Source organism: Paroedura picta, chromosome 3 (assembly GCF_049243985.1).
Source record: "Paroedura picta isolate Pp20150507F chromosome 3, Ppicta_v3.0, whole genome shotgun sequence".
In the NCBI taxonomy this organism is placed as follows: domain Eukaryota; kingdom Metazoa; phylum Chordata; class Lepidosauria; order Squamata; family Gekkonidae; genus Paroedura; species Paroedura picta.
Genome location: NC_135371.1, coordinates 164,870,488 through 164,890,666, shown reverse-complemented (window position 1 = coordinate 164,890,666; position 20,179 = coordinate 164,870,488). Strand labels below are relative to the sequence as shown.

General features: G+C 47.3%; 2 non-coding genes across 2 annotated transcripts; one reads left to right on the top strand and one right to left on the bottom strand.

The window, feature by feature from the left end:
* Positions 1 to 11,149: 11,149 nt before the first annotated feature.
* On the top strand, positions 11,150 to 11,222 carry TRNAV-AAC (transfer RNA valine (anticodon AAC)). The gene has a single exon. It is a non-coding gene; the product is annotated as a tRNA-Val (tRNA).
* Positions 11,223 to 11,653: 431 nt separating this feature from the next.
* On the bottom strand, positions 11,654 to 11,726 carry TRNAV-AAC (transfer RNA valine (anticodon AAC)). The gene has a single exon. It is a non-coding gene; the product is annotated as a tRNA-Val (tRNA).
* Positions 11,727 to 20,179: the final 8,453 nt, after the last annotated feature.

Here is a 20,179-nt window from a genome sequence, read left to right as displayed (position 1 = left end):
CAGTAAACATACCCGGGAAAGCTATTGGTCTTCGTTTATCAGAGGACTGTTGTCTTTTGGAACATTTGTTTCAGCAGCCAGAGTTTGCGACTCCATGAAAATCTCCAAAAGGCAAGAAAAGACAACCTACAAAGGATTTTCCAGAGGCTTTTCATGCAGAGCGCGGACTTCAAACTTTATTACAGTCGTTCGGACCAAGTTATATGAAGTTAATACATAAAAGACCAAAAGAATATGGTCATTTAATATAATACAATTTAAAACAGATCATAAAACAGAACTTAAAATTATGCCACTTTGGAGCATCGGATTTTTGTGGCGGCGGCATAAAACTTAGCCAGCCGACTTGTCACCTGGGGGGACACAGAGTGTGGACTAATGACTGGAGAGCCATCTGACGGACAGGCTGATTCTGTGAAGGCAAAGGGGTGGCAGGTGACAGTGGATGAGCGATTGGGATGTGAGTGTCCTGCATAGTGCAGGGGGTTGGACTAGATGACCCAGGAGGTCCCTTCCAACTCTAATATTCTATGATTCTAAATTCCATCTAAACCTCCGGAAGAAGTTCCTAACAGTTAGAGCGGTTCCTCAGTGGAACAGGCTTCCTCGGGACGGGGTGGGTTCTCCATCTTTGGAGAATTTTAAACAGAGGCTGGAGAGCCATCTGACGGAGAGGCTGATTCTGTGAAGGCTTAAGGGGGTGGCAGGTTACAGTGGATGAGCGATTGGGATGTGAGTGTCCTGCATAGTGCAGGGGGTTGGACTAGATGACCCATGGGGTCCCTTCCAACTCTATGATTCTATGATTTATTCAAGGCGTGAGCTTTCGAGTGCTTGCACTCTTCCTCTAACCCACTTTGTAGAAAGCTCTGGCAGCTCCATATCATCCTTGAGGCTCAACCTGGAGCAGAGTTCTGGCTTCGGGCAGCAGAAAGATACTGGGCGAGTCTCCAAGCATGCTCATCGCCCTAGGACCAGTTCCTCTTTTCTTCCTGGCACAACAAAGTGGGACAGCTCCGTGCTTTCAGTGCAGAGTTCAGCAGCCAGCAAATTCCTGTTTGTTGAGTTCTTCCTAGTTAGCAGTGACAACTCTTTCTTCGCTGTCCGTTCTGTATCCTTCGCTATCACACGACAAAATTTACTGCACCATCTTGGCATCGTGGTTAAGAATGGCGGCTTCTAATCTGGGGAGCCGGGTTTGATTCCTCGCTCCTCCACCTACAGCCAGCTAGGTCACCTTGGTTCTGATAGAGCTGTGGTCACAGAGCTGTAATATCAGGGCTCTCTCAACCCCACCTACCTCACAGGGTATTTGTTGCGGGGAGAAGAAGGGAAGGCAGTTGTAAGCTGCTTTGAGACTCCTTCTGGTAGTGAAAAGTGTATGAAAACCACTTTCTTCTTCTGTTTTACATCCCCTACGATGGGGCTGGTTTATCCATATGTCACATATAGCACATAGTACAAGCCCTGCACTTCCAGGGGCCTTGCGTGGTGCCCTCCCCCTCATGGATCAGGGCCACAGCCACTCTCCTTCCCTATTTACCCTCTTTAAGGATGCAACATCTCTTGCCACTGGGAGCCCTCCGCCCAGTCTGGCTGTTCCTGCACCAATTGTACTTGCTTAAGAGTACACTTAACCACTTCGCCAAGATGGTGTAGTAAATTTTGTACTCTCCTTAAACCACTCCTGCCCCACCATACATTTTGATCAAGGATATGCAATCCCCCCCCCCCATTTTGTTTTCTGTTTGGGTCTATTGGACCCCTCAAAATTTCAGGATTTCTGAAAAATCCTGGGTGTAAACTGCACGGAGCTTTTATTCCAACCCCAGATCGATTCAGTCCCTGCCCTCTACACAGAATGCGATTTCCGTTTGGATTTGGGGCGATTTAAATTTTCCTTCTGCAGCAAGAAGGATTGATCCGGAGTGACCCTACCTTTATTGTGCGATATCTCAGAGTGCTTTTAATCCTCAATGTCCATTTGGGAAAGAAAGCTCTGTGGTAGAGAACCTCTGATTTTGTTTGCTTGCCCAAAATAGTGACTCTCAGAGGCCCTTTATGGCCAAGAAACATGGCTTCTTGTCTGAACTGGGCCTCTGCCCAGCTGATAATTAAGCCTGGAAAAAAGGTCGGGAGCTGCAGGGCCACTGCAGCTGGTTCCACTCTGGGAATTGCTAACTGCTGAAGGGCCAGAAAGTTCAGCTGCATCTATCACATGAGCAGCACAACCGTAGGAATGCAGCTTCTCCCTTATCCACATTTATTTCCCCCTTAGCCTCTGAAACGGAGCCTCTGAAAACTCATTTCCTCACATCAGTAAAAATAGCGTTACGCCAGCTGAAAGGCAAAGCGCTAAATTTTATCGCACTTCCCAGCCCCTCCTCACCTTTTTGCTCTCTCGCCTTTGTCTGCCACCTTTTCGCGTGTCTCACCTGCCATATCTGCTGCTGGAAATGGCGGAAGAGAGTAATGCGCCTTATACGCAACTCTCTTCCGCCTGTCAATCAATTCAGGCAACTAGTCCCTTTCCTTCATATTTTGACACTGTTTAAAGGTTCTGTGATGCCCACTGATTTTTATTTTAATTCATACTTTTCCGTTGCAATGCCTATGCGTGGAATCATAGATGCATAGTGCTTTTTTAACGCCACCCCTTATGAGATCACTAGTCCTTTGTTACATTTAAAAATCAATATCGTTCCTAATTTGGGGGGAAGGGAGAAAACTTTCAAGAGGCACGCTTTGTGTTACAAATTTGAAAAAATGTTAATTTATTTCTAGCATCACCTACACGTGTATCCGCCTATTCGTTGCTCCAGGAAGGTTGCCATTTTTAAAAAGAAATTCCCGTCCCCGGGAACAAGGGAGAGGGAGGCGGGTGCAAATGTGGGACGAAGCAGGCGACTTTGCCTTCATACTTTCCCTCGGCTCGTTGCCTGCTGGTTGCTCTTTGGTAGCTGGCACTTTTTATGTTGGTGAATCCACTTTATGCTATTCCCCAACTTGCGCTTTAAAATGGAGGATGTAGCGAGCAGTTTGCTTCCCAGATGCTGGATGTGGGCGACGTCCTGCGGAGCGGCCAGAATATAACGCCTACACTAGGTAAGCATTTCCCTATATTGATATGTTTATTGCATGCGGAAAAGCCCTTCATTTTCTCCTCTCCAGCCCACGGAGGCTCAACATGGGTTTTGTCAGCAATCAGTTGTCTCTACTTGCCTTAGCGATATTCTAGTAGGTACTTTCCTACTCTGCTTCAGCGACTTTGATAGGCGGTATCAGCATTGCTTACGTCATCCACGTGTTGAACAACAGGTTCTTGCAAAGGAGGGAGGCAAAGGGGAGGAATAGTCCACAGGTGGCTCCATCTATTGCTTAATTATGCAATTAAATATATGTATGTAAAACATTGCATGCGTCAAAGATGGGGCTTTGTGACTCACCATGTCTTGGCAGTAAAGCCACAAAACCTGCCTTCCTCCAGACACATGCATATGTGGAATCAGCCAGATCACATCATCTTCAGATCAGCATAAGTAACAAAGGTTGGGAATGCAGCATGATGTTCCCTGGCCTGGGTGCTCTTAGTGAACATATACATGGACACAAGGAGCTGCCTCATACTGAATCAGACCCTTAGAATCATAGAATCATAGAATAATAGAGTTGGAAGGGACCTCATGGGTCATCTAGTCCAACCCCCTGCACTATGCAGAACACTCACATCCCAATGGCTCATCCACTCTAATCTGCCACCCCCTTAAGCCTTCACAGAATCTGTCAGATGGCTATCTAGCCTCTGCTTAAAAATGTCCAAAGATGGAGAGCCCACCCCCTCCCGAGGAAGCCTCTTCCACTGAGGAACTGCTTTAACTGTCAATAACTTTTTCCAGATGTTTAGATGGAATTTCTTTTGAATTAATTTCATCCCATTGGTTCTGGTCCGTCCCTCTGGGACAAGAGAGAACAACTCGCTCCATCCTCTATATGGCAGCCTTTTAAATACTTGAAGATGATGATCAGATCCCCTCTCAGTCGTCTCCTCTCCAGGCTAAACAGACCAAGCTCCCCCAACCTTTCTTCATACGTCTTGGTCTCCAAACCCCTCACCATCTTTGTTGCCCTCCTCTGGACACGCTGCTGTTTGTCTACATCCCTCTTCTACTGGGGCGCCCAAAATTGAGCCCAGGACTCCAAGTGAGGCTGAATCACAGCAGTGGTATTATCACCTCCCGTGATCTGGATACGATACTCCGTTTGATACAGCCCAAAATCCCATTTGCCTTTTTAGCAAAAATCAGTATTGTCTAATCAGACTAGCAGCAGACTACAGAATCTCGGGCAGAGGTCTTTCACATGGCCTACACCATGATCCTTTGAGCTGTATTGAACCCGGGGCCTTCTGCACGGCCAGCAGATGCTCTAGCACTGAGCCACGGCCTCTCCCCATGCTTGGAAAACTTGTGCCATATGGTTGTGAGCAAACTTTATAGGAAAACTGGACCCATCTGAAAGCAGCGAAGTCATATCCTACTCAAAGGTACAATTTGAAGCTTTTCATCTTGGCTTGTTGTTGGACATGGACATGGAGGTGTTGGACATGGAGCTCCCCCCACCCCCATGTTATTATTTGACGCTTGGATTACACATGAAGAAACCAGCTATTGCTCTAAGTTTATCACACAGCCAAAGGTTGTCAAGTGGATTGATACAGGGGTGGTCATCTCTCTTGACAACATAAGCCTGCCTTTCTCCCAGATTGGTGGGAGCCATTCAACTCAATGAAAGACTGTAAAAACAACAGGATTGATACAGCCTGCCCAGAAACAGAGCTTTAAAAAAGAAAATAAGCTCCCTTGTGGGAACACAGACATATTGACATGGACCTTGCCTTATACAGAGTCAATTAGCTGGTCCATCGAGCCCAGTGTATTCTTGGTTCTTGGGGAGGGATTCTGAAGTGGGAATATGGGCTGGTGGACCACCTAATGGTCCTGGGTTTGGCCACTGTGTGACACAGAGTGATGGACTGGGTGGGCCATTGGCCTGACCCAACAGGGCTTCTCTTATGTTCTTAAAGCCTCTGGTGGAACTCCTGATGGCCCCTGGGTTTGGGCCACTGTGTGACACAGAGTGTTGGACTGGATGGGCCATTGGCCTGATCCAACATGGCTTCTCTTATGTTCTTAAAGCTGCTGGTGGACCTCTTGATGGCCCCTAGGGTTGGGCCACTGTGTGACACAGAGTGTTGGACTGGATGGGCCCTTGGCCTGATCCAACAGGGCATCTCTTATGTTCTTAAAGCTGCTGGTGGACCTCCTGATGGCACCTGGGTTTGGGCCACTGTGAAACAGAGTGTTGGACAGAAAGGGTCTTTGTCCTGATCCGACATGGCTTCTCTAATATTCTTATGTTCAGTGTTGCTTGAATGGTAGCCATTTTCTGAGGTTCCAGATAGGTGCTTCTCTGAGCCCTCCTTCATTTTTACCTTTAGATGCCAAGGACTGAAGCTGGTCTACATTTCTTGGGGTACCTGATATGGCCCGTGGCTTTTTCCACACCTATACCATGGTCTCCCCCTGGACCTGGCTGCATAAAGAGCTGGGCAGGCAAGGAGCCACTTGCCCCTACAAATTATTGCATTCATTATAAACCTATCATTTGACAGGGAAATTGTGGGGTCCAAAGAAGTAAAACTATATTCACAAGGAGCAAAGTCTTTATTCAGTTGACCAATGTCAAGGAACGCCTCTATCCGTACAGAAGTCCAAGACGCTGACAACATTATGGACAAAAGCATAAATACATGTAGGCAAAGGGACATCAGGGTCTTGCAGAAATGTCCCACCAGTCACACAACAGCAGCTCCATGCTGCACCGAAACCCAGTCCAATAGAAAAGGAATCCTTATTTCCATTTTAACGTACTGTAAAGCAGGGGTAGTCAAACTGCGGCCCTCCAGATGTGAATGCTGGCAGGGGGCTCCTGGGAATTGTAGTCCATGGACATCTGGAGGGCCGCAGTTTGACTACCCCTGCTGTAAAGAATAGTACTACTTGATCTGTGATACACTATGAATGCAACATGAACTGTGGATGACTATAGATTAAGGAAAGATACTTAGACTGGGTTAGACAAGACTACGTTCCTGCACTAACAAACATAAGTTATTTATTTGGAACATGCTCCCAAGGGCATCGGCTGCCCTGGCAAGTTTAATGGGATCCTTTCCTGAAAGCATTCATTTGATGATGAGGGATTGAGAATTGACTTTAAATACCTCAAATATGACTGGATAGAAGCTCGTAGTGTGTCTGGGACTTTACAACCATGTAGACAGAGTCTTTTGAAGGTGGGAATCTGGTGGAATCATCCCCAGGACACACTTGAGGGGAATGGGTTGACTCTGGCAAGAAGGAAGGCCCTCCTGGCTAAATGAGAGCCATTCCGCATAGCGTTAATGTTGCTGAAGTCTTACCGTTGTGTAACGCTATTTTTTTAACATTATGCACAACGTTGTACACAATCTGTAGCACTCCTGCAACACTCCCGCAAAAATTGCTTCATTGTAGCGCTTGAAAAACCTGCTTGACTCCTGAGAACAACCTGCAACAAAACCGAAAAACACACATGCGTTCTCAATGTAGTGGTAGAAAGAATGTCCCTTCCTAAGCTCTTGCCCCCAGACCTCTGGCGTTGCGATCGCCATTTTTTCCTCCTTAAACCAGCAAAAGCAATGAATAAGCGAGGCTTCTTTGGCTGAAATCCCTCCACAAGCAATTCAGAAGTGTTTAACAGTAAAACAAAACTCCCTTCTGCAATTGTCTTTAAAATTCCCAAGTACAATACAACCCCGTGTTCAACACTGCCTGTAATTTCGGCCAGAAATTGCACCAAGGGGGGTGGATTTTTTTTTTTTTACTTTAAGAGCGTGTAAACAATTAAACGTCAGCAAAAAAGGTCTTAAACGCCAGCAAAAAAGGGCTACAGGTGTATTCGGGTTTTTAAAAAACAGTTTTTAAAGGGAAGCATGAACATAACAGTTCATTGGCTGTTCTGTTTGATTGACAGCCAGGGGCGGGAGGAAGTGCGGAAAAATATTCCCTACTTTGTTGCGATTCTGGCGAGACCAGAAACTTGTGCGTAATGAAAACAGTACTAGTGGGAGAGCCTGTTTTCCGATAGAAACGGCTGTGTGCGTTACCGAGACCTTCCGCTATTAATTACAGCACTTTTCATTAGCGCTCAGATTCAGCTACATTGGTGGTTGTGCGGAATGGCCCAGAGAATCCAACTGATAGAGATAAGCAGGTTGCAGTTTATAGTTGGATGAAATGCCCCAGAATTGGAGGGGGGAACAGGTGTTAACATGGGACGGAAGAGAAAGTTTGCATTTCGATATCCTCAAGTCTACACAAAATTGCCTTGAAAATGTCTTTTTCACTCAGACCCATAAGCCCTACAATAGGAAAGAGGATCGGAGTTAAGGAGCTAGTTCACCAAGTCACATGTCCCCCTCCGTTCTTGACTTGGCCTTTGCAGACATGGCTGCATGATCTCCCAATTTGAAAGGGTTTGTCATCACCCCCGAGATGGCTAATGGAGAGGAACGAAGACTCAGACCCCTCTTTCTGCAGCGCCAGCTCTCTATAACTGGAGAGATGAGCATGGAGAAGGGAAATGTAGCAGGCCTTTCTGCATCAGCTTTCTTCCTAGGAATTACGCAGAACAACTGGTGACATTCTGCCGGCTCGCCACCGATTAGTCACTTCCAGGTTTTGTAGTGGGAAAGCAGGCCCCTCATTAAGGCTGCAGTTTTGTGCAATCTCTGAGCAAACATCCTGAGGGGATGTGGGATCTGCTCCCAGTGAAGGCCCAGAGCAGAACTGGCTCTCTAGGAACGGCTTCCTGGGCGGTAGATCCTCTCGTGAGTCACTCAGCCTGCAATGGGAAGCTACCCAAACAATCTGGGAAAGCAGCTGTCCGTGCCAGCCAGGCTTAAGCCGGCCTTCATTCAGCCAACGATCTGTACCTGCAGCACCGAGTAGGGGCATTTTTTTCTCTTGCTCGAAGCAGCAACAGGCCTAAAAAAGAGGCATTCCAGAACTACTTTAATGGTGAGCCAAAGGGGAGAGCAGCAGGGCTTCATTCCACCTGTGCCCGCTCCATCCATCTACCCCCAGGGATGCAGAAATCCTTTGTTGGTCCTTGAAAGGTGCTCAGCGTCAGACTTTGACATTCTTAGGCAGCCCAAGAATAAGGTGACCAGATTGTCTCACTTTTGGAGGGACATCTGGGGCACCTGGCAAATTGTACTTATGTTGAAATTTAAATATATATATATAACAATACTATTTTTGCGTTCTATGCGTTCTATGAAAAATTTTGTTGCTTCAAATAGACCAAATTTTTAATCAAGAAACCCCCCAGTCAATGGTGTCCCGGTTTTCCAATGTTAAAATCTGGTCACCTTACCCAAGAAGGGAAATTAGAAAGAACGAGGGGTTTTGGGTTGGCGAAGGAAGATGAAGGGAGCCATAGAGGAGCAGAAGAAGATAGAGTAGAAGACAGAAGATACTGGGGGCCCATCTAATCCAGCCTCCTGTTTGACACAGGAGACAACCACTGGAGGACCCATGAATGGTAGATCTTCCCTTAGATCTCCACAACAGAAGATATTCAGACTTACTTTCAAACAAAACAATAAAGCTGGGAATGTAGAAAACATGTTGTTCTTTCTGTTGTGACACTATGTCAACAGAATGATATTCAACTGTTGATTAAAAACAGAAAAGCCCAAAAGCCTCCTAAGTGGCAGGGAAGGAAATGCCTGCCGTGGGGGACAGCCCCGGGGGAAATGGCTGTCCAGGGAGGTGGGAGAACCTGGACTCCCTTGTCCACATGGCAGCCATCCAGGCTTTCCTGGTCTTTCTCAAAATTTCACAGCAAAGCCAGTTTGAGAATGTTTGGAGAGACACTGGGGAGGCCCCAGGAAGTGCACGAATGTACTACAACGGCATTGGGAAGCAGGGGGAAAACATACTTGCCATCAGCCTCAAACACAGGGCAGGTTACCTGTGCGGAAGTGGCCCACCAGCTGCCCACACCTGATAGGAGAGAAAGGTTGTCAGGCGATCTGCCACGCCCTAACTAGCGTTGGGCTGTGGGATCGCAAGCGAAATCCCTGCTGGAAGCTCCAGCGGTCACTTTGCAGTCAGAGAGTTCAAGTCATCCGCCAGTTCTACCGGGAAAGCTCAGAATCTCATTTGGCCGCCCTGGGGAAATAATGGTGTTGTTTGAGGGAGCTTTGTTGCCTGAGCAAATCGGGACTGGTTGGTGCATGGCGCATTTCAGCATTGGCTTCCAGCAAGCCTTTAATAGCATAAAAAAATACAATATAAGGAGGGAAAGTGCAGAAGGATCCACTGCTATACAGAGTAAACAAAGGCAGAAATCATGCTTTAGCGTAGGACAAAATACATTCACGATCTCTCATGGCAAGAGATCAAAACTTTGCAAGACATCGGATGATGATAGCTGTGAGCAGATGAGTGATTGGATTTTCCCTCCCCCAAGGCTAAGATGAAGGGAAATTTCCACTCCCTTGGGGGTATGGCAAGCGCTGAAGAATCAACTGAACAGAGTATGCCAAAAAGCTAGTTCTCTGCACCAAAGACCTTGCAATCTAAATGGTATCATGTGTTAACAACTGAAAAGACCTGTCATCATCTGGCAGTTACATTTCATGCAGGCATTTGGGTACCAGATGCTGTTAAGAAAAGTGTGCAAGGCTAGATGGAAGACTGGGCCAACTCTGCCAGGCTGGGTCTAAAGTTGTCCAGAAGTGCAATTAGAATCATAGAGTCATAGAATCATAGAGTTGGACGGGGCCACACAGGCCATCTAGTCCAACCCCCTGCTCAATGCAGGATCAGCCCAAAGCATCCTAAAGCATCCAAGAAAAGTGTGTATCCAACCTTTGCTTGAAGACTGCCAGTGAGGGGAAGCTCACCACCTCCTTAGGCAGCCTATTCCACTGCTGAACTACTCTGACTGTGAAAAACTTTTTCCTAATATCTAGCCTATATCGTTGTACTTGAAGTTTAAACCCATTACTGCGTGTCCTCTCCTCTGCAGCCAACGGAAACAGCATCCTGCCCTCCTCCAAAGTGACAACCTTTCAAATACTTAAAGAGGGCTATCATGTCCCCTCTGTTGCGTGTGCGCATCCCATGTCCTCCCTCTGTTTGTTCTGATGATGGCCATCCATGGCTCAGAAGGGTGCCACTGCGCTCCAGGTGACTTTGTTAGGAGTATTCAGTTCTTGGACAAATGCATGATGTGTTTGTCCAAGGAATTTGAATATTTCATTTGCTTCACAAAGCAAGCACAAATTCTCGCATGGCACAGAAGTGAAGAATGCCCTTTCACTGGCATGCCTGACTGCAAAGAAAAGTATGCGTCTAATACTTCTTAGGATAGCCACTCCCCTGCCTGTGTTCCTCTTGACATGCGCCTCGTATGGTGAATCACAGAGTAACGTTCTGAGCTCGAAGAGCTGCTGTCTGCCTCCCCCTCTCCCCCTTGTCATTTTCATTTTTCTAAAGAAAGGGGATCCTCTGGTGTTTATCTCCTTTGACGTCTAGTGTAAGCTGTAACTTTATTGGCCGGGGCATTAGGCTGGGAGGCGGCTGGTTCTAACCTGCCTGTCAGCGCTAATTTCTTTTCATCGCATAACTGGCCATGCCAATTCAGCTAACCTTTTTTGCTTTTGAAAAGCTCGTTTTTAAAAGAATTACTTTACTTAAAGTCAGGACAGAAAAATACGTACAGCCTTTTAAAGAACACGTGCTTTTTGAAAGGGAAAATGTGGACTGAATCAGCCAAACCTGTGCTCACGGTGGGGTTAGAACCGGCAAACTCCTAATCATTAGACTAAGGGCTTAGATAACTGAACTATATCTTACACTGAGAATGATGGTCCATATATACCATCTTTAAAAAAAAAACAGGGATCCAACTGTATGAGACAGCAGTTCCGTGCGGGTAGACTTGAGGAAGAAGATAATGGATGCAGCTGGAGCGATAAAACACAATTGATTTTTTTAGACCTACAGATTGGCAGAGTTAGACTAGTATTGAAAGTGTTTCTGTAGTGTAGTGGCTATCACATTTGCCTAACATGCAAAAGGTCCCTGGATCGAAACCAGGCAGAAACATCTTCTTTTGATGGCTCTGAGCAGGTGAAGAGTGCATGCACATGGGAGAGGGGGGAGAAATCTAGAGCAGGGGTAGTCAACCTGTGGTCCTCCAGATGTTCATGGACTGCAATTCCCAGGAGCCCCTGCCAGCAGGGCTCCTGGGAATTGCAGTCCATGAACATCTGGAGGACCACAGGTTGACTACCCCTGATCTAGAGCATGAGTGTTAGACTAGGATTTGGAAGAACCAGGTTAGGCTTGCTATTTACCTGCCCAGTGGAAGGAAAGCTCTCGACCGTGGCTCCATTCTCCCACCTACCTTTGAGAAATCTATGAGCGGGAGAAAAAAGTGGCCAGGAAATGGCTGCTATGATGCCGCTCTAGGATTTCCCCCGTGTCTCTGTGGCACGGAGTCAGTGGCACCATTTCCCTACAGTCAGGCAAAAGACTGTTTCTGCCTGGTTTCGATCCAGGGACCTTTTGCATGTTAGGCAAATGTGATAGCCACTACACTACAGAAACATGCCTTCTTTCATTGCTGGCCCAGCTCTACTGATCTTTACATTAAGGGGGGGAAGTTGTATTTTATTGCTCTTTAACTATTGCTACTAATCAGCAATTATTTTTTTTTAAAGAAGAAGTTTTTTCATCTACTTAGCTCACATATCTGGCCTGTGCTCTAACAAGTCTAGAGCTTCTGATAAATCTACACATACTGGGAATGTTATAGGTGCCTTAATATGAGGTCCTTGGGGGAAAGAATGCTATATTCGTTTTTGTTGTTGTTGTTGTTGTTGTTGTTGTTATTGTTCAAAATACAGTTCTGGTGGACATGTTATGTTATGATTGTTATTTGTCATAGTTATAATGCTCCATGTAACTATTCTACGACATTCTATGTAAACCACCCAGAGCCATATGGAAGGGCAGTATAAAAATCCAAACAAACAAACAAACAAACAAACATCATCATCATCATCATAATTTCTTGCCAGTCACTCTCGGTGAGCTGGCTTGTGGCGGGCTACAGCATAAAAACCCCATGACAATGAAATCCCATTAAAACCCCTATTAAAAACCCATAACATTAAGAACAACCTGGTGGGAAAAAAGCCCCAGTCCATCCCCTACGGCAGGGGTAGTCAACCTGTGGTCCTCCAGATGTTCATGGACTACAATTCCCATGAGCCCTTGCCAGCAAATGCTGGCAGGGGCTCATGGGAATTGTAATCCGTGAACATCTGGAGGACCACAGGTTGATTACCCCCGCCATATGGTATACCTGCCCCTAGGGGGAGCAGGGCCTATGTCAACCAAATGTCTCCCATGGTGTTCTAATAAGTGATGTAGCTTCCTAAGTGGGGCCCAACCAGATCTTCCTCCTGCCCCAGCCTCAACCATAGACCTGGCGGAAGAGCTCCTCTCGCAGGCCCTGCGGAAAGCCAACAGCTCCATTGGGGAATTATCATTCAAAAGAGTATAGCATTAGCATCCCCTAGTGGTCATAGCATCTATTGCAGAGATATAGCTAGTTGTAAGAACTTTGACAAAATAGCAGCATTCTTCTTTACTTCTGAATGAAAGTTAATACAGATGGATTCTCATCCTAAGAACCTGTGTCCTTTACTCTCAGCCATCGTGACATGGCTTTGTGGTGGTGGTTGCCATCAAATCACAGCTGACTTATGGCAACCCCACAGGGGGACACGAGATGTTCAGAAATTGCTTGCCACTGCTTGCCTCTGAACCCTGACCATGGCATTTCTTAGTGGTCCCCCATCCAAATACTAGCCAGGGTTGAGTCTGCTTAGTTTCCAAGATCTGTCAGGATCAGGCTAGCCTGGGCAATGAACGCAAACGGTTCAAAATGCTGACCATCCAAAAGACGTTTCCCAGCTTGGTGTAATGGTTAGGAGTGCGGACTTCTAATCTGGCGAGCCAGGTTTGATTCCCTGCTCCCCCACATGCAGCCAGCTGGGTGATCTTGGGCTCCCCACAGCACTGATAAAGCTGTTCTGACCGAGCAGCAAAATCAGGGCTCTGTCAGCCTCACCTCCCTCACAGGGTGTCGGTTGTGGGGAGAGGAAAGGGAAGGCGACTGTAAGCCGCTTTGAGACTCCTTCAGGTAGAGAACAGTGGCATATATTCTTCTTCTTCTTCGGCTGCAGCTGGCTTAACAGCCAATGAGAATCATAGATGCTACACAGGGGACTAAACCTCTGTTCATAAACCATGATCCATCAGCAGCTCCAAGCTATGGGCCCACTCCTTCAGGGGACTGTAACCCTTTCCATGACAAACTTACTCCCCAACCCTCAAACTGCATCATTATCATCATCATGGGTCCTCCATCCACCCACCCACCCACCCATCCACCCATCCACCCACCCTTCCATCCATCCATCCATCCATCCATCCATCCATCCATCCATCCACCCACCCACCCATCCATCCATCCATCCATCCATCCATCCACCCACCCATCCACCCATCCATCCACCCATCCACCCATCCATCCACCCACCCACCCACCCACCCATCCATCCATCCATCCACCCATCCATCCACCCACCCAATCCACCCATCCATCCATCCATCCATCCATCCATCCATCCATCCATCCACCCACCCACCCACCCACCCATCCATCCATCCATCCATCCATCCATCCATCCATCCATCCACCTTATCACTTTTCCAGGCAGTCCCTTGAGGCCTTCTGCAGATCTACCTGGCTTGGCTGTTAAGAAGAAACAGAGCTGGGTGTCCTTCACACAACAGCACTCCAAATCCTCGGGTGATCTTTCCTGGCATTGTCATGTCGATGTTCACCTTCTGAGGAAAATCTGAGGGACAGGCTGGGATCCGGAGGGACTTCACTGAATAAATGCTCAGAGCTTGAAAAATAGTCCCACAGCACCATCTGGTGGAATGAGATGGCTGTCAGGAACCAGGCAGAAAACACCCTAGTCAAGTCCTTGTAAAGCCAGTCCTCGAGACCACAGGGTTTGTGAAATCCAAAAGGAAGCTTTATTCAAAAGACCAGCACAAAGGCATCTACAGGCAGAGTTTGGTGAACAAACTTTTTGTTAAAGACAAAGGAGCAATAGCCCCCCAAGGGGTACTTATACAGGAGACCAAATAAGGGAGGGAGAAGAGGGGTGCAAAGACAGGAAAATACACTGGTTCTTAGCAGGGCCATCTGGTCCCTGCTTTGATCTGAAATGTTACAAATGTTGAGACTTCACAGCTTCTAGCAAGGTCATTGAGAGCAGGATGAGATAAGGTGTTCTGGCATTTTAGAAGCTTTGGTATGCAAAGGGAGGACAGGAACCAACAGGCGATTTATGGCTTTATGACAACTGCCCGGAAGACTCTGGGAGAACACAAGTGAAACTCGGGTCAGGAACTGGGGTTCAAGAAACAGAACCACCCTAGCAGGGAGCCAGTAAGGACTCAAAGAGGAAACGGAGAAGGCTCTGGCGGTATCCATCCCTCTGGAGGGCCAGTCGCAAATCTCCTCAATTCAACTGAAAGGGAGGTTCAGTCCGTGCATTGGAGGGGGGGAGGGGGACAATGGTACAGTAGTCTCTGTGAAGAAGGGCCCAGTTTTAATCTTTGCCACTTACTTGTTGAACAGTTTTTGGAAGGAAGCTGCCAAGTAGGAAAGATCACAGGGAAGGGAAGGCTGCTGGGATCGAACTCCCAGCCTCATGGGCAGAGCTTTCAGACTGCATGTCTGCTGCCTTACCACTCTGCGCCACAAGAGGCTCTAATGCTAGTAATAACCATGCAATATACATTATGACCATTAGGGGGAGATATTGCCATATTCTTCCCAGGATCTATTCAATGAATATCTCATTCTTTCCCCCCCAAAGACCCCATATTAAGGCAGCTATTCTCAGTATATGTCGATGTATCAAAAACTCTAGTTTTGTTAGAGCATAGGCATATGTGGGGGGGGGGGCATGTGAGCTAGGTAGATGAAGAAGCTGATCTTTTAAAAAAGAATCAAGTTTTTAAAACATATAGCTCAGTTGAGCTGGGCGGGCAATGAAAGAGAGCTTGTTTCTGTCGCGTAGTGGCTAGCACATTTGCCTCAAATGGAAAAGGTCTCTGGGTCAAAACTAGGCAGAAACATTGTCTTTTGCCTGACTGCAGGAAAATGATGCCACTGGCTCTATGCAGGGCAAAGATGCATGCACATTTGCAATAAAAGTTATAATAATACATTATACAAGCCACGAACGGCCTTAAAGGTCAGCACCAAAACCTTGACGCTGATCCGGGCCAGGACTGGCAACCAATTCAGCTGGCTCAGCACAGGCTGGATATGGGCCCTCCAAAGTGTACCGGTGAGGACCCTAGCAGCTGCATTATGCACCAGCTGGAGTTTCCGGATCAAGGAAAAGCGTAGGCCTGCGTAGAGCGAGTCACAGAAATCCACCCTAGAGGTGACCGTTGCACGGATCACTGTGGATAGACAGTCCGGGGGAAGATAGGTCACTCGATTCTGGCCTCTGCCATGCAGACAAATAGCAAAACAACCTGGGTCTTCCATAGCCTAGGCCAGGGGTAGTCAAACTGCGGCCCTCCAGATGTCCATGGACTTCGCTGGCAGGGGGCTCCTGGGAATTGTAGTCCATGGACATCTGGAGGGCCGCAGTTTGACTACCCCTGGCCTAGACTAACACTTGCGCTCTAGTTTTCTCCCATGCACAGAACCATTTTCCCTGCAGTCATACAAAAGACTATATTTCTGCCTGGCTTTGATCCAGGGACCATTTGAGTGTGAGGCAAATGTGATAGCCACTACACTACAGAAACAAGCCCTCTTTTGCTGCTAACATAACTCAGCTGATCTGTATGTTTCAAAAAACGTAGCTGTATTTTATTGCTCCAGGGCATCCATCATCTGCCTCTTCCAGTGCTGGCACTGCCATCCTGCAGGCAGGCAAAAGTAGGAATTTCTGCGTCGTGGACCAGCCAGCTCCAGCAGAGTCAAGGGATGAAGACGACTCACTGCAGTCGAAGGAGCAGCCAGCGGACCCGATCCAAACCCCCAGCCAGAAACAGAGACACTGCAGGAGGAGGCAGTCTCTGAGCACCCAGGTGTGGATTCACAACCAGGTCCCAGCACAATGGCCTTGCAGTTCCTCAGCTTTGGCAACAGAGAGTCAGCTGCTGGCTAGATTAGCTCCCCTGTCAACAGAGCCTCGGGAACAACGTAGGACAGGGGTGGCCAAACTGTGGCTCTCCAGATGTCCATGAACTATAGTTCCCAAGAGCACCTGGCAGCGTGGTGCTGGCAGGGGCTGAGAGCAAGGGAGTGGCTGTGAGGAAGCAAGGTGGCCATTTGTTACTGACCTTGCTGCCTGTATCATGAACTGATTATCTCGTCTTGGACTTCAACCTGTGTTTTTGGTCGCTTCTTTTGGTGAGCTTGGACTAGCCGGTGTTTGGACCTTGGACTGGCATTCTGACAACCTCTGACAGCCAGCCTTTCTGAATCTTTTTGCCGTTGAGAATCCCCTGGAACATTCTTCAGGCTTTGAGAACCCCCAGAAGTGTTGCAATTATGTAGAATATGGTTGGGAAGCAGAGCTGTGGACACGCCCACCCGGGGCTCCTCCCCTTCCCACCCCCTCCAGGCCCATCATTGGCCATTTGGGAGGGGAGGGAGGGTCGACATGACTATATACGGTCATATCGCCTGATAAATGTTTAACAAATTTATAAAATATATATCCAAAATTAATTAACTCCCATCCTTTGATGGAGTGGTTCGCAGCAGTGGTTTCTAATCTGCTGAGCTGGGTTTAATTCCCCACCCCTCCTCCACACGCAGCCAGATGGGTGATCTTGGGCTCATCACAGCCCTGATAGTACAGTTTTCACAGAGGAGTATTGTCAGGGCTCTGTCAGCCCCACCTACTTCACAGGGTGCCTGTTGTGGGGAGTGGAAGGGAAGGCAACTGGAAGCTCCTTTGAGACTCCTTCTGGTAGAGAAAGGCAGCTCTTCTTCTTCAGCTCTCCAGGACAGGGGTAGTCAAACTGCGGCCCTCCAGATGTCCATGGACTACAATTCCCAGGAGCCCGCTGCCAGCGAATGCTGGCAGGGGGCTCCTGGGAATTGTAGTCCATGGACATCTGGAGGGCCGCAGTTTGACTACCCCTGCTCCAGGACCATAAAGAAACCCCTGGTTGAGGAAGCCTAGCCCACATGCTGCGTCTGTAGCAGGACACTCCATCTGGTTCCAATTCCAGGGCTGTTTGCATGCTAGGGCAATGGGATCGCCCCTGTGCTGCAGAAATGACATTTCAGTCTATGCCATCCCTGTTCTTCTTTTTTTGCTGTGCTCATCTATGCTTTCAGCATTCATGGTGGAGTTAGGGAGGTTGCACCATTCACCTTTTTAGCATTCTTGTTCCCGTGGAGCTGTTTTCTTCCAGGCATACAAATGGCCAAAGTCCTGGGTCAAGCCAGTGTTGCTCAGGGGAAGAGTCCACCCTGCTGCTTTCAAACGGGGACTTTTTGCACACTGGGGAAACCAAACTATTGTGTTCAAGGACTAGGGCTGCCAAATGCCAGGTGGTGGCTGGAGAGCTCCTGAGATGACGACTGACCTCCAGACAGTAGCCAATTCCCCTGGAGAAAATGGTTGCTTTGGAAGGTGGACTCTATAGGGTAGGGGTACTCAACCCGTGGTCCTCCAGATGTCCATGGATTACAATTCCCATGAGCCCCTGCCAACAAATGCTGGCAGGGGCTCATGGGAATTGTAGTCCATGGACATCTGGAGGACCACAGGTTGACTACCCCTGCTATAGGGCGTTATACCCACTGAAGTCCCTCCCCTCCACAAATCCCGCCCTCCTCAGGCTCCGCCTTTAGAATCTCCAGCTATTTCCCAGTCTGGAGCTAGCAACCCTCTCAAACCATTGGGTGTTGTGCGTCCCAACCGTTTCCCATTTCTCTTCACAGTCGTTTGCCATTCCTGGCCCCATTTCTAGACCCAAGCAAAAGAAATGATTTTCAAGCTGGCAATGGCAAATAGCAATTTATTCTACTGTAAAACAATTTCTGAAACTCTCGAGTCATCAAAACGAACTCCTAGGTATTTTTTTTCATTTTCGGCATCTTCGTCAGTGGTATAAGAAACTCTTAAACTTTTATCAATCGGTGCTCTTTAAATGAATTCTTATCAACAATGAAAACTACTCAAGAGCATTTATACCGTGCGATGCTAATACTTGTGGACTTCTGTATATTGTATACTGTATATTGGATACAGTGGTTCTCAACCTTCCTAATGCCGTGACCCTTTAATACAGTTCCTCATGTTGTGGTGACCCCAACCATAAAATTATGCAAGGGTTCTTTCACAGAAATTAAACCAGAACTGACCAATGGCATGAAGATCCATGGTTCACGATTGTCTATAAACTGTTTTTTTCCCCTGAGGTTTCTCAGTTCAGTTCTGCCTCTTGTCCCACCATGCCCATCTCTCTGTTTTCCGCTGCTTCAGACAGATGAACGCTCTCTCAATCTACCCCACAAGACTGTTGTGTGGATAGCACCCCCCCCCTGGTCAAGCTGCTTGCCCTGCTGTGACCCTGTGAAAGGGTCATTCAACCCCCTAAAGGGTCCCGACCCCCAGGTTGAGAACCACTGGCCTAGAACTATTTGGGGAGTGAACCATATACATATCCCCATAGGATTAAGTTTATATTCTCCTGATGTTCATCCTTGACAAGAATTAATTTAAAGAGAATTGATAAAAATTAAGGGGTTCTTATATCACTGACGAAGATACCAAAAACAAACAAACAAAAACTAGGGGTTCGTTTTGATGATTTGGAAGTTTGAGCAATTGTTTTACAGTGCAATAAACTGTTATTTGCCATCGCCAGCCTGAAAATCGTTTTTTGCTTGTATCACGGCTGACGGGCCTTCACCTGTTCCATTTCTAGACCCGGCTGAGGGGGGGAAATTGCCTGAGGGACACAGCAGGGAGGCAATATTGGCAAGGAAAGAAGCTATTTGAGATACAGTGCATGGATTAACCTTTCTAGAGACGTTTGCCTGCTCCTGACGTCACCGTCCTTCAGGCACCGAGTTAAAACAGTTTCTTTTGCCCGAGCTACTATGGATGATGCGGCTTGGCTGTTCCTTATCTCGTTAATTTGTTTCTGAGATTTTTGATGCGGCTGGGGCGGCAAGAGTTTGGATCTCATGTTTAATTCCTGCAAGCGATCGTGAAAGATGATTCTTTCGCCCAGGCAGGATAAAAATATTTAAAATTAATAGATACGTTACAAAGCGGGCACGTGGTCATTCCCACCCTGCAGTGAGTCATCCGTGGGCTTGCCAAGAAAAATGGCGTTGGCCGACACACGGTGAAAGCTGGATTCTTCGTCTCCGCTCACCGGCAGACATATTTCACTGGCTCGCTACAGCGCTAGATTGACCTGTTCATATTTTCTCCCTTGCCGTCTTACACCAGGAAAGGCTTGTGAATGAGCCATGATATATATTTTTTGGCACCAGGATGGATGGCCACCCAGCTGTGAAAATGTCATATCCTTGTAAGTTAACAAAAGGAAGATAAGGAAATATTATACAGGAGCACAGGCACAGAAAGGTGATGGAAGAAAAATGCTTGCTCAAGGAAGGAACAGAATGTGGGTGTACTGAGAGAGTCTCTCCCAGGAATGATTGATTTGTGGCTCTTTGGTTCAAAATGGCAGAGGAAAGCCGCCGAATTAGCCTGTTTTTAAAATATGTCAATGAGTGAATTAATAAAAGAACTCTCCTGAGCATGTACAGAGTGAATATTACTCTCACTGCTAAATGCATCCAGTTCTATGCACCTAGAATTCAGAAGCGAGGTTTTTAAACCACATTGTTCAAGGGCAGTTTTCATTCTAGGACCTTTCTTTTTTTACAAGTTAATGACAATTTAGATTTT